The 15,426-nt window shown below is 42.1% G+C and overlaps 1 pseudogene; it reads right to left on the bottom strand.

Annotated features, from left to right (window-relative positions):
• Positions 1-3,379: 3,379 nt before the first annotated feature.
• On the bottom strand, positions 3,380-14,036 carry LOC141441905 (ornithine decarboxylase 2-like; annotated as a pseudogene).
• Positions 14,037-15,426: the final 1,390 nt, after the last annotated feature.

Here is a 15,426-nt window from a genome sequence, read left to right as displayed (position 1 = left end):
TCAAAAAGTTCCCGGGTCCATTCTAAGGTTGTATAATTACAACCTACTACTACTAATGTAAATAAAATTTGTTTTGCTTTTCCACGTAGTTCCGAAAATTGAAAGAAATAAAAGAGTTGATCACTATTTAAACGACTTTTTATATCTGTGAGAATGTGTGACTTAACTTGTGAGAAATAAAACAGGCGGCAATGGAAGTGAGCAGTAATTTGCCACCTTTAAAATCGAAAAATTCATTTTCTTCCAACTATGCTTTAATTTCATCATAACCGCACTAAATACCCAGCACAAAGCGGGACTTTTCTGCTCTAGAGCAGAAAAAAATTATGAAAATCCTTTATTGCATTGTTTTAGTTTTTTTTTAAATTGCATCACCAAAGAGGTAACACAAGTATTTTTGCTACAAAATTAGCTTGCATAGTGTAAAAAAATCTAGTGTTAGGTTGCTCAAACTGACGGTCTTATATAATTTGACAGATTGCGTACAAAAAATTGTTGCTACCAATCCTACCAAACACAGTAAGGCCGTATATTAAAAAAAAAAACTTTGTGTGTATGGTTGGCCAACCTGGCGCCCATCCGAAATTGGACAGATCGCAGGTAGAAATATCTGCTAGGTACTGGCTACTACCTGTACCAAAAAGAAGTAATAAATAAAAAAAACAAATTGGCGGGAACCTTGCGAATTTTTCGTGGAATTTTTTTGATAGTGCGAATGTAAACTTAATTGCTTAGCATGAGTTTTTTTTCGTCTACATTCTTGTTATAGTTGAAAGAAAAGCAGATTATGCACCTCGCAAATAATATTTTGCCTGTAATTTATATTGCCCTCGTGCTTTTTAAAGCCCTCGCTCACGCTCGGGCTCCAAATCGGCACTCGGTCCGACAGTAAATAACTTTCTGCTTGGTGCAACAATCTACTATTATTGTCCGTTATGTAAGTTATTCATTATTTATTAATTGTTTATGTATGAGCTCGTAGAAAAAGTAATGTATGCAACTATTCATAATCAATCAGCCATTGAGACACTCGTGCGTATATTTAAGTCCGCGCGGCGGTTTAAGATGGCTCGGGAAAAGTAGAAGGGGCATGCGCAATGGACATTTATTCGGTCTATTTGGCGGGGGCAGAGGAGTGAAGGGCGGGTGCGCGTCGACGCCGACACGTTATTGGTTGATCAGTCGCTCTCCACCGCCCGCGCTCCGATCATGCGTACTGTCGAGCACAGATTATTTAATCAATTCTATTTTCATTACGTCACCTAGTGGAAAAAATGTCGAAAAATAAAGTTTAAACCAGGCAAGCCAGAAAAATGGTTTTCGACGTGAACTGTTATATAAAAAACCGGCTAAGAGCGTGTCGGACACGCCCGAAATTGGGTTCCGTAGCCATTACGAAAAAATTAAGTAATATATTTTTAAGGATTTCGTATTTTATACGGAATCTTCCAAGTGTAGGTATATTTTATACCTTAGGCTGTTATTTACTCTTAAACTACTAATAATTCTCAATCAAACTTAGCCGCTATAGTTTTCCTTGTAAGTTTGATATACTTACTATCATCCTGAATTTTTTCAAATTTTTCCACCCACCGGTCTAGATTTTAGAGGGATGGGGGCGCTCGATTTTAATGAAAATTTACACTTTCATGTTGAATATTTTGCAAACAAATCGCTGGATCGAAAAATCGTTCTAGCAACCCCTTAATGATTTTCCTCGTAGTGTGGGGTATCGTTGGCTACGAGGTTGGATGAGAAAAAAAAATCACCCCCACTTTACGTCTGAGGTACTCTAAAAAATTTTTTTTTTAATTTTTTATTACCTATACCATTTTGTCGGCATTGTTTACATATATATTCGTACAAAATTACAGCTTTCTAGCATTGATAGTCTCTGAGCAAAGCCGCGGATGGACATGACAGAAAGACATGGCGAAACTATAAGGGTTCCGTTTTTGCCATTTTGGCTACGGAACCCTAAAAAGGAAACAACTGAAATCGTGGGTTAATTAAAGGAGGTAAAAACTAGAACAGCAGCCACCACGTTATCATTAGAGGAAAATTTGGCAACACCTACCTATTCAACTCAACATTTACACCTGATTGCAATAAAACCTTGTTCAATATCGCAAAATGATGTAATGAAAGGAATATCAACACTGCCAGATGGCTAATTTTTTCTCCCTTATTAAATTAAATGTCATTATTACATTATCTTATTAAATTACACTTTCCTAAAATTTACTTGTGTTCTTTAATTTTTCTGATACATTATTTGGTTAAAACATTTTGTGCGTAATTGTACCAGTTTCCCTGAGCCATCTTAAACCGCCGCGCCGCGCGGACTATTATTCTCTATATCTATTATGAATGACATTCGTCTTCGCCTCATGTCATAAACTCGCACTCGTGTCTCAATGGCCCTTATTATGATACAGTTGCATAAAAAATACTATTTAGCAACCCCCCAATGGTTTTAAAAGACCTATCCAACGATAGTACCCCCACACTATAGGGTTAGGCGAATAATCGGCCGACACCAGAGATAGAGTTGTCAGTAATTCACGAGGAGCTGAAGACTTCGAGCTAAGGGTACCCGCTACTGACGCCCTAACATACTAACCCCCCCCCCTTCCCACCACCAGGCGAGGAGCCCTCAGATGAGAGCTTCCGGCAGCGGCCATCCTTTTCACGTGCTTGGTTTTTGTTTTATTATTATTTTATCGAGAGATGCAAGATTTTGCTAACAGCTCTAACTTTCTAATTTAACCTCGTGAAGTTTCTAGCCGGTATCTTCTCAACAGTTAGATAAGTATTCCAAACCGTGCGGTAACGTCGGGTTTATTGATGGCTTGAAGATGGCAAGAAATATTAAACTCAAGCCTTAAGGGTAGTTCTACGAGCGATTCAACTATGCTATCAGTTTCTGTCGCATATATTGAAGAATAAGAGCCGTAAGCAAGACATTTTAAAGAATTGTAATTGTACCGCATGCACACTATATCGTTTTATAAAGTCCTTCCTTTTACCCACTATTTTTTTCAGTATAGATAACCGTCAGGAAAATAATAGCGGTTGAAACGGTCGTGGGATTTTTTCCAATTTTTTACATAACAAACTACGTAAAGAGTTTTCAAGGTCGTTGGAGCCTGCCAAACCAATGCCTACGCTAGCTGGCGCGGGCGCAGGGAGTGGGTGCTCGCTCGCAACGCGCACGCTATTTTTAATTGAACAATGATATGCACGCATCAGCTATAAGCTGCCTGTGCATTATAAATAATAATAATAATAATTAGGCGTCCCGTCCACCCGCTCCGTGCAAACCGCGTCAGCTAGCATAGGCCCTCAGGGTTTTTTCAAGCAGTTCTTCACTAGAGCGCTACTCGACGAAGCCGGCGCGGCGCTCGGCGGGGTCGCGGGCCGCGCGCCCCACAAAGAACTGGCACTCCGAGAACGGACTCTGCTCCTTCAGCACCGACCTGCGAGACACGGGAAGTTACATCTTATACCTTTAAACGAGCGATCGTTATATATTTATTTATTTATATATATCGGGGATCTCGGAAACGGCTCTAACGATTTGGCCAAAATTTGCTATAGAAGTTTTCGTCTAAAACATTGTGTTTGCTATAGATAGAGGACAATCGGGGCGAATAATCGATCTAGCTTAGTCCTATCTCTAAAAAAAAACCGGCCAAGAGCGTGTCGGACACGCCAAAAATAGGGTTCCGTAGCCATTACGGAAAAAATAAGTAATATTTTTCTAAGGATTTCGTATTTTATACGGAATCTTCCTTATACCTTAGGCTGCTATTTACTCATAAACCACTAATAATTCTCAAGCAAACTTAGCCGTTATAGTTTTCCCTGAATGTTTGATATACTTACTACCATCCTGAATTTTTTCAAATTTTTCCACCCACCGGTTTAGATTTTAGAGGGGGGGGACACGCTCGATTATAATGAAAATTTTCACTTTAAAGTTGAATATTTCGCAAACATATCACTGAATCTAAAAATCTTCTTAGCAAACCCCTAATGGGTTTAAAAGACCTATCCAACGATACCCCACACTATAGGGTTAGATGACAGAAAAAAATACCCCCGCGTTACGTCTATGGGAGGTACCCTAAAAAAAATATTTTTTGATTTTTTTATTGTACCCTTTTGTCGGCATAGTTTACATATATATCCGTGCAAAATCTAGGCCTAAGTAGCTTCCCGTTTTCCGCACCCGATCCTCTTGCTTCGGTTGGAAGCTGCCTGCATCCACCGTAAGCCCGCGGCTTTATCCAGGTCAGCCATCCATCTCCACAGATTAAGTAAACAAATAAAATTAATAAATCTGTATAAACTTGCCATAAGCAATGATCTACGAAGTGTACCACCCGCGGTGCCACGAACCCGTTGAAGTTGGTGGCGAAAGTCATCGTGTAAGCGCCCATGTCCTGGAAGAGCAGCCAGGAACCTACCTGACAGATTGACATATTTATTGAAAGTTAAAACTTTTGAACGCCACGGTCGGCCACAGAAGGTTAAAAAAAATTATCTGAAAATCGTTCCATAGGCGCCACGAAGTGTCCGACCGAAACATGTTTTTTTGCCGGAACCGAAACCGAAACCGAAACTTTTATAAATTTGATTAAAACGTTGAATAAAATGTCAGTGGGTCGTTCTTTCCAAATATATGAGTAATGAAAGATCTCTCTGCCCTAATATTACAAGGTTCTACGTTTCACTTTTATCGAATTGAAATTTTAACATTGTCATCGACACTGGGTCTTAATTAGACTACCCTTAAAAAGTGAAAACCTTTTAATTGACGATGGTATAAAATAAACTAGATTATTAACAAAACATCAATACCACATACATTACTCTACTTAAATATTTACAATAACAGCGCAGCCAATATTAAACTTGATAATTTGTCTGGCCCAACTAGGAAGGAGAGGTCTGGCCAGTCTTTCAAAATAGGAAAGGGCGTAAAACAGGGCCCGCTATCACCCAAGTTATTTAAGTACTAGCTCACTAGAAGAGTTTTTTTAAGAGCCTGGCGGTGGCTTGGGATGCTTCGCCGACGACATAGTCTTTCTTTCTTCCTCACCCTCAGAACTTGAACTGATGCTCCAAGATCTCAGCTCCGCAAGCCTTCAAGTTAGACTTCAGTTGAACTGAATGAAAACACAAGTTATGACCAATAGCACGAAACGTAGGGTTGAGGTAGATAGGCACGTTATATACATTATTTCGATGAGTATACGAGTATTTACTTGGGCCAGATAGTTTCTTTTAGCAACAGACAGGACAAAGAGGTCAAAAGATGCATCGAAAATGCCTGAAAAAAATTCTGGAGAAAAAAGGAGCTGTTGAAGGGCAACCTCTCGTTGACACTTCAGCGGGAACTCATCAATATGTCACTGTCAGGGTAAAGCAGTGAGACCTTCAGGGTTCAATTTGAGTAAAATAAAATGAAGTTTTTAGACGTATATTTAGCCCCTAAGGCTGTACTGACAGAAAAGAATCTCGAGAGTCGCGGATACGAGAGAGTTGAGTTGGAAGGCGTTTCTTGGGGAGGCTTCCCTGGATCAGGGTCCGAAGCGCAGGCCGCCGGTGGTGCACGAAGGCTGGAGGCAGTAGGGGCTCCATAGCCAGTAAGCAGCAGGAGTCCTTGCAGCAGAGGAAGGACAGGGGCTTCGGTTCCAGGCAGCCGTGCAGAAGGTGTTGGAGTGAAGCGGTGATGGGTCAGTCCCAGACTGTGCTGTGCCGCCCAAATTTGGGCAGAGCTATACTGAATTTAAATTAAGAATATAGATTTATAATTTTGGAAGGCGTATGTGTTGTTTTCTGATTTTTGCCCATCCTAACCTACGGTGCTCAGACATAATCCTTAACAGAAATTCAGAAGTCCAAGCTGAAGGTCTGCCAAAGAGCTATGGAGCGCAGCATTTTAGGTGTTAGAAGGACGGACCGACTCCAAACACCAAGTGGACGTAGGTAAAGCCACCGCGAGGCTCAAATGGGACTGGACTGGCCACGATTGCCGCATGCACCCAGAAAGTTGGGCACTAGGTCACCCAGTCACACAGTGGATCCCCCACGATGCCGCGATGGCTATCGGCGCCGTGGCAGACCAAGGCGGAGATAGCGGAATGATCTAGTTTTCAGCGACTGGCCAGACATAAGTGCCGACAGGGCAAGTGGGAAATCTAGGATAGAGGCCTTTGCCCAGCAGTGGGACATTACGGGCCAATTAGTAAAAAAACTAACTATGATATGATTTATTTTCAGTTTTAATTTTAATAATCACAATCAGCCAGCCTCGAAAGGCTAATTTAAATTTACTTATTGGAATTTTGAACATAAAACTACCGTGAGACTCACTCATATTAAATATATATTGACCCGGATAACTCACGTCTTAAATCGAGTTTAGCTCGACATGTTTCGGTAAATAAATCAATTCAATTCAATTCTGTTCTATTCTAAATTTTCTTTCACCCCGGGCGGCTGATAGGCCTACCCACGCCACGCAACGCTGACTTGGGAGTTACCTGCAGCGGCGGCAGGCGGGCGGAGGGAACTATGCAGTCCAGCGAGCAGCAGGTCGGGCCCCATATGGAACAGGGTCTCGGCTCTTCCTTGCTGGGCTGAAGAAACACAAATACCGGTAGTGAAGGATAAAAATTTTGTTACCTAACCCAGACCAAAAAAAAACACCGACAAGGTCTATCTACCCACTACACCGTACTCGTATCATGCTATGACCGTAATAGGAACGTGTCAGACCCGTAATGTTAAGCGTCGAATTTAGTTATTTAACCAATTACGATCAAAGTTCAAACGTCAAACGGATCTCACGATACTAACGCCATCTAGCGATATTCCGCCTCTGTGAAAACCCTCATTATAAAAGAAGTAACTATTATCTAATTTTAACGTAAGTAAATAAAAATCACTTATTAAATCAAGCATTAATCGATTTTAAAAATGTCAAATTATCCACGTACTCTACGCTAGTCTATGGCACTACAGATTATACTCATGTTTCATTCAAGAAATAACGTCAGATTTTGACGAAGATTTTTTCAAATGAAAATTAAATATTGAAATCGGTCATCGTTCATCCACCATTACCTCTCATATTTCGTTTTATAGTTTTTTTTTACCGTACAACGGCAAAGACACTGGCAAAATTGTCCTCCAATGGACAAAGCCATATTTTTCTAAAAAACCAACCAACCAAATATTGAAATCAAGTGAATTTTGGTGAAAAAAGTGATTATATATACAATACATCTACCTAAAAGACACGAATTATAGATGAATGCGTTATTGATTCGATCCACTGGGTGTTTATACAAGAATTTTGATAAAATCGGTTTGTTTACACTATTTAAATTGGATTGATATAAACTATACAAAGATTGTATTTATGCCTAACACGTTGCTATTACGATCATAGTATGATACGGTGTGATGGGGAGAGACCTGGCGAGAGAGATACGTAAGGCACTTGTCCCACCGCCGACGATAAGCGAGAAGCGAGTAGAGCGAGTAACTAGAAAAGAGTGGGTGAGCAGCGAGAAGCGATTGTAGTTTTGTGGCTGGCTGTAAGCGAGTGTTCGAGTGCGACGGGCGATTACTCGCTCCACTCGACTCGCTCGTGCGGGGCGGCCGCCAAGCTGACATCGCTGAGCGAGTATCTATAGCTCAGCGAGTTTTATAGCTCTTGTCGCTGCGACAAAAGATGTAAGAGCGAGTTCTCGCCGACAGTGTGAACAGCCAGCAATCAACTATTAATATATGTGTCTCTTTTACTCACACAGGATCTTATATCTTTTGTTCGTTTCTTGGGCGAGAAAATAGTCGAAAGCCAATCGTTTCCTCGCTAGCGGTGAGACAACTGCCTTAGGTAGGTAGTCGCCAGGACCAACCTGCCACAACAAAGCCTGCATCTGTACGACTTTGTTTCTATACAGGCGGGAAGCAGTTCAGATATTTTTGCACGCTCTATATGAATGCAGGTGACTGTAACTATGTTTTAGGTTCGTTTCCATACATGTCGTCACTAACGTTACGTAAACCAATGTATCTCGAGTACCTAAATAAGCATACACAGGTGAAATAGCCAGGTCGTACATTAGTTAGCCACACGCACAAACAGCACACAAAATAACTTACGTAAAAAGGTTCGAACTTCATCGGTTTTTCCGGATAATAGTGTACGTCGATGAAGGCGCTGTATGCGCCCGCGTTGATGTAGTACATCGTGTGCGTGTTCGCCACGCCAGTCTCATCTCTGTTGGCCACCTGCAGACATTTACGACGACGCTTTAGCGCCATATTATTAGGTTTCCGTGCCTCAGTTGGAAATTTCAGAAAAAATCTTTTCGCTGCAAATTAATTTAGGCCTATAAGTAAATGGAATTTTGACAATTATTTTGAACATGAAACTACCGTGAAACTCACTCATATTTAATGAAATCCAGATAACTCACGTCTTAAATCGAATTTAGCTCGACATGTTTCGGGCTAATTCGTAACCCTTCTTGGAGCAACGCTATTCGGCGGCTGCTGCAACGCGCGCGCGCGTTAGTTATCCGGATTTAATGCGCAAAATTTAAGTAGTCCGTCTAAATCAAGATCAAAAATATAATAAAACTTATAAACTCAAAACGAATGATTTTAAATGGAACAAATTTACAAAGTACTTTTAGTGTGTCCACTTAAATATACACGTCACGTCATTATTTCTTACGACCACCCATATCAAACTTGCCAATTTTATTTATTACATTGGGAAAAAATGACAAAAATGACAAAATTTATTTTTTGTTTGGACAGTTTTCCTTTGTTGAAAGATATAAGGTCGCCGTACTGGCGAGGTAAGGTAATGTCGGCAAGACTGTGGTTTTAATGTAGAGCCCGTTAGGATCGATACTTATTATGTACAGCCGTGAACAGGGATTGTTTAGCCACTTGCCATACTGTTTTTATAACTCGTCTAAATGATGAACAGTGGCGAGTGGCTCAATAATCATGGATCGCTATGGTACCTACCTCTCGTTTGCCATGCACCATGACGGCGAGAGTGTACGCGGCGGCCGCGAAGTAGCGCCCCGGCTCTGCGATCACGCGCACGCCTGGCTCGGGGGAAGTGAGTCTCCAGCGCGGCGTTGATCACCGCTGCCACCTGACAAACGACAACAGCTTATGATGCTGCACTTAATGCAAAGAACGTATCGCAGTATTTCTTAGGAAACGTACCGTCGCACGCGTGCAGTTAGCGCTGCTCATACGAGTAGGTACTATTTTTCAATAGGCTTCCACCCGCTCCGTCAAAACCGCGTGAGCTAGCGTAGACCCTACGCGTCGACGAGTTAAAAAAGCAAGTCCGTCTTAACTAGATATAGCTTAGTTCTTTGAATGGCTGACCTCCTTGATGCTGGTGCCGGTGTCCCCCGGGAAGCCGCCGCCGATGTCCACGAGGCGCATGCGCCGGCCCGCCTCCGCCCCGAGCGCGAACAAGTCGCGGCAGTGCGCAATCCCGCGCGCGTACGCATCATACTCCCGCGCATCGGTCCCCACGTGGAATGACACGCCGATCACCTGGAAAGGTGAAGGCGAGTCAAATTGTAATAAAAAGGGATAGAGTCTGTCAAGAAAGAAACCACTGAGGACCAACAAAAAAGACTGACGCAAGCACCCCGCAGAGCCTAACGGGAGAAGAGAATACATGCTCCTCTCCCGGCTTTCCAGCAAATGGCTGAAGCAAGACTCTGCGGGTGGATAAGAAACCTCTCTAACCCTCTTCTCCCCCTAATAAGCTCCAGGAAGTTAGGGACGTGCAGCCGGCTTTTTAGCCGCTGAGAATCCGGCACTGTCTGGGCCCTTCTCTCGACTGCATGCCGCCATCTCCCATAAAGCACCTCATATACAGTTTGAAAACTAAAATCAATTAAATCAGAGCAAGGACCTTAACAGGAGGAAGGAAGGAAGTCTTTGGCCCTTAAGGCAACTCAAATGGGCTGTAAAATTTGATGACATTTTGAATTATTTTTAGGGTTCCGTAGCCAAAGTGGCAAAAACGGAACCCTTATAGTTTCGCCATGTCTGTCTGTCTGTCTGTCCGTCCGCGGCTTTGCTCAAGGCGTCACTGCTAAAAAAAATCGAGCGCCCCCCCCCCTCTAAAATCTAAACCGGTGGGTGAAAAATTGTGGGTGAGGGCACTACCTACCTTTTCTCGAAGCGCTTCGTCGTATTTTTGAACTTTCTTAACTTGGGTTCGGATTATACCAGATAAACACAATTTTCGGGATATGATGTCAGTAGCTGACTTATTAAAACTATAAAGTTTCAATTGCATAGCTCTTATACTTCCGCATCTACATTTCCGCACGGAAAGAGTTTAAAAGATTGAATAGATTTTTAAGTTCAAGCCCATATGACGAATTGCAAAAGGTTCGTGTGGCCGACTCGCCAGTTTAGTCCACGGTTTGCACGCCTACGAGATTAACTTATTAGAGAGATTAATTAACGAACTACTCGCTACGAGCTACTGCTGTAGTATCGTCGCAACTTTAGTGTAAAATTAGGGCTTATAGATTTAGAGCTGGGCACGTAGGGTTAGAAACTTGGCTCTACAAGAATCCGATTACTTTTTGATAGTGCGAGCTACAATGGTCTCGTCTTGGCAACATTTAACATGAAATGTTTTTGTGGGATCAAACTTGCAAGAAAAACTATAACGGTTAAGTTTACTTGAGAATTATTAGTAGTTTAAGAGTAAATTGCAGCCTAAGGTATAAAATATACCTAAACTTTGAATATTCCGTATAAACTACGAAATCCTTAGAAAAATATTACTTATTTTTTTCGTAATAGCTACGGAACCCTATTTTGGGCGTGTTCGACACGCTCTTGGCCGGTTTTTCATGCAAAATTTGGGACAAAACACTAATATTTTTATTAGATTAATATGCTTTGAAAAACAGGGCCCTGCGAGGGAAAATCGAAGTTCGTGTCGTGCGGTCCCTCTGACACATACTATTTAATACGAGTGCGAGAGGGACGGTACGTTACGAACTTCGATTTTCAAACTTCAGAGTTAGACCCTCTGGAAACATTAACAGAGTCTTCTACAATGTCAAAAAAATGGGCCCACGGAAATCAAACGGAAAGAACGCTCGATTAGATGACCATCGCCAGTTTTAGAATAAAGATGGGATAATAATTATATTTACATCAAGGCCGAGTACAGCAGCCGTTTTCAGCAGCGCCGGCGCCTCCGTAGCGGGGTCGCAGCCGAACTTGTCGCCGAGCGTTTGGATCGACAGCTTCGCGTCGCAGCGTATGCGCAAGACCAACCTGAGAATTACAATTTTTAAAGCTTGTTTTTGTTTGACTAGGCCACAATAGAGCTCTCTCCCCATATCTCGTTAAGTTAAAAGATGAAATTTTAACATAAAAACCGGCCAAGAGCGTGTCGGACACGCTATAGTTTACTAACTTAACCGTTATAGTTTTCCTTTAAAGTTTGATATACTTACTACCATTATGAATTTTTTCAAATTTTCGAATTTCAAAATCGTCTCAGCAAACCCCCTAATGGTTTTAAAAGACCTGTCCAACGATACCCCACACAATAGGGTTGTATGAGAAAAAAAACCACCCCCACTTTACGTCTATGGGGAGGTACCCTAAAAATTTTTTTTTTGTTTTTTTTTAATGTAAGTACCATTTTGTCGGCACAGTTTACATACATTATAGCATTGATAGCATTCATGATAGCTTCCTAGCCTTGATAGTCCCTGAGCAAAGCCGCGGACGGACAGACATGGCCAAACTTTAAGGGTTCCGTTTTTGCCATTTTGGCTCCGGAAACCTAAAAAACCAAGTATGAGTCAGACAGACTCATGCGCCGAGAGTTTTGTACAGTCAAGGGCAAAACATGTATACACCACGAAATCTCATATTTATTAGTAAAGCATAAGTAAGTACTTAATATACTATTAATTTTTTGCTCCTCTTCTGTTACAGGTCCCACCCGGTTTGTTCCATACAGTAAACGATAAACATATGGTCCTTTCTAAACACTTAACCGCTTGAGGCCGCGCCGCTCGAATTTTTTTATTTTTATTATTTCGGCTTATATTTAAACAGCCTGTTCGTAACGAAATAGTACATTGTGTCTTAAGGACGGTAAAAGGAATTACGAACGAGAGTCTATTAGAAACCCGAATGATGACGACGACCGATTTAATGAGTCGATGTTCGTAATTCTAGTACCGCCCGTTCGACATACACTGTTTTTCATCACATTTGCGAGTAAAATTTTATATTTGTAAAAGAAAAAATATAATTCTTCCAAATATCGCCGATACCTTAGGCTGCGCTCTTGGCAGCGCCGCCCTCCCCCTCCCGCAGCATGCGCCTTACGTCCGTGTGCTTTATGGTGTCATCCATCACCTTGGATAATCTGGCTACTGGTTATTATACTGGTTACTTCTGAATTTATTAGACGTCAAAAATACATACCTACCTAAATATAATAGGTACGACCAAGCAAAGTTTGCACCTCGCACCGCACTTAACAAAAACAGTTCACAATTTTTTAAATTCAACAAATAGGAGACGAAAATTTTAGCAGCTTTCTTTTCTTACGAACTTTCGTCTCCAATAATTTGTTGAATTTAAAATTTTTGAACTTGGTCGTTATATAATTAAAAAGAAGTAGAATAATACTTACTGCGCATGCGGCATATGCTGTTTAATCTTGATCAGCTCGTCTTCGGAGTCGAAAGTCAACATGTTGACGCCGACGCTGCCCGCGTACCGGAGGTGCGATGCCATTTTTACCGCATTAGCATAGATTATACGCCTAAAAAAAACCACGTTCACTACTATGTAGACACCAGGGGCAGGGGGGCTACTACGAAACTCGAATTTCGTGTCGTGCGGTCCCTCTGACACTTGTACTATTTTTTCTACTCCTATCTGTTATCGAATTTTATAGTAGCCCCTCAGTTCAACAAAGCGTGCATATATCTGATACGACTCTATTTATCATTATCAGATATATTTGCGCGCTCCGCTCTGTCAGATGTTAAAACACTATTAGGGATTAGGTCCCTGATGTGGGTGTTTTGTTTTTGCTGGATGTTGCCAAAAAGCGGATAGGTAACCAAAAAAATTCCGACTATATATATACGCCACTGGTATACCGGGTTAGAATAGGCCTTCCTAAAGGAAGGAAGGGTTGTATCGCGCAACCGTTATCTAAGTTGCCAGCAAGACAGCGAGGACGGAACATCTCAGAGATTTTCTTAATCAAAAGCCCCTCATGAGGCCCATCTCCTCCCCTGATGGATTATCAGGTTACAGGCTTTCTTCCGGCTAACAAAAAAAGGAACTTTAAAGGATTAGTAAAATTGTTGGTTCATGAGCTGTTCTTGTAAGGCAGGTGTGTACTCCTGTGTACTCACTCAGGCGCGACTCCGAGGTTTGTGACGAGGTCGATCTCACCGCGCGAGGCGCAGTCGAAGCCGGTGCCCAGCGCGGCGAGCGTGCGCAGCAGCAGCTTGTCGTCGTTGCACTTGACGGCTGCAACAACAACAGCGTGCTCAGCGCGCTCACATGCACACAGCTGTCTGTCTGTCTGTCTGACTGTCACGTACCGTAGAAGGGCTCGACGCGCGGCATGAGGTCGCGCCAGCGCGCGTGGCGCGCGGCTAGCTCGCGCAGGTCGCACACGTAGAAGGGCTCCTCCTGCGCGACGCAGCCGCCGCCGCTCGCCACGATGTCGCGCGCCGCCTGCGCCGCGCTCCACGCGCCCTGCGTCACCTCCACTCGAGGCTCTTCTTCTAACACCTGCGACACGCAACAGTAGGTAAACAACGGAACTGATGATCCGAGAGTTATACAAGCTTACTCGGGGCTACACACCTTCATGATGTTGGGAAGCTCACTCAGGTGAGGTCTCAAGGCAGCTCGCGAGACGACGCGCTGGTGGCTTCTGTAGGTTGAATATTTTTCTCTGTTTGATAAGAATGAGAAGCCGTAGTGGCCTACTAGTGAAAATAAGTGCAGAGACTAAAGTTTTATTTAGCATCCGCAACGGAACATCTGTTTTTGTATGTAAGCAACGGGTTAATAGAACAGCTTCTATTAAGTAAACTAATATGCCATCTTTACAATACCAGCAAATTATGCAAAATCGAGCGACAATTTACAAACCACAAATAATATAACTCGGCTACCGATAAAATATTATCTTCAAAATTGATGATTTGGCGACAAATATTGTAAGTCACTAAGTCAGCTTCTTTATTTATTTTTGAGCTTCAATATCTGTCTACTAATTTAGTCAAAATCAACCCCCAATAAAGAGCATCGTAAATAATGACTTAGCAACTAAATTAATAATTCGTCTTCTTTTTTAATGAAAATTAGCAACACACCTCGCGCAGACTCGACTCGCGACGCCGTATAACGTGCACCGCGCGGCCGTGACGCGTCGGGCGTACGCGCCGTTTTACGTTGACGACGCCGCAACGTGGACTTTTGCCGGCCCTAGTCGCTAATTATTTAAATTGTAACGTATAAAATAGTGGACATTATATAAAATTAGATCTACCACTGATAATTTTTTGATGACAATATTATTAAATTTGATGTTCATTTATGGTTGCTTCAGTCATCATTTCCATATACTAATGTATAAAAAATAGAGGTGACAATATTAGATTAGAGTCAGTTAAAATTGTTTTCTAGATGCAATAGATACACTTATTAGAAGCTTAACATTTGTAGGCATATTACAAATTTAGTTGCTACATAATAAATAATCGTCATGCTGATTTATTAAAACGTAGCTTGGATTACACAATTTACAGTCGCTTGAAAAGTATTTATTAGGCGCTTAAAATTAGTCGCTGATTTATTAATTCAGAAGACAAATAAATAATTAAATTTGAAGACAAAATTACAGTTTAAGGCACTTGTCCCACCGTCGACGATGAGCGAGAAGCGAGCAGAGCGAGTTACTAGAAACGAGTGGGCGAGCAGTGAATAGCGAGTGTTCGAGCACGACGGGCGATTACTCGCTCTACTCGCTCGAGCCGGGCGGCCGCCAAGCTAACAGCGCTGAGCGAGTATCGCTGAGCTAGTAGTTTACCTATAGCTCAGCGAGTCTTAGCTCTTGTCGCAGCGACAAATGATGTAAGAGCGAGTTCTCGCCGGCAGTGTGAACCGCCAGCGATCAACTATTAATTATATGTGTCTCTTTTAGTCACACAGGATCTTATATCTTTTGTTCGTTTCTTGAGCGAGAAAATAGTCGATAGCCAATCGTTTCCTTGGCGGCGGTGAGACAACTGCCTGAAGAAGCTGCGTTGATTACAACCCATTATTAATTAGTTCCAT

This window comes from Choristoneura fumiferana, chromosome 24, assembly GCF_025370935.1.
Source record: "Choristoneura fumiferana chromosome 24, NRCan_CFum_1, whole genome shotgun sequence".
Classification (NCBI taxonomy): domain Eukaryota; kingdom Metazoa; phylum Arthropoda; class Insecta; order Lepidoptera; family Tortricidae; genus Choristoneura; species Choristoneura fumiferana.
The sequence above is the reverse complement of the archived record's forward strand: the minus strand, read 5'-3'. Positions and strand labels throughout refer to the sequence as shown.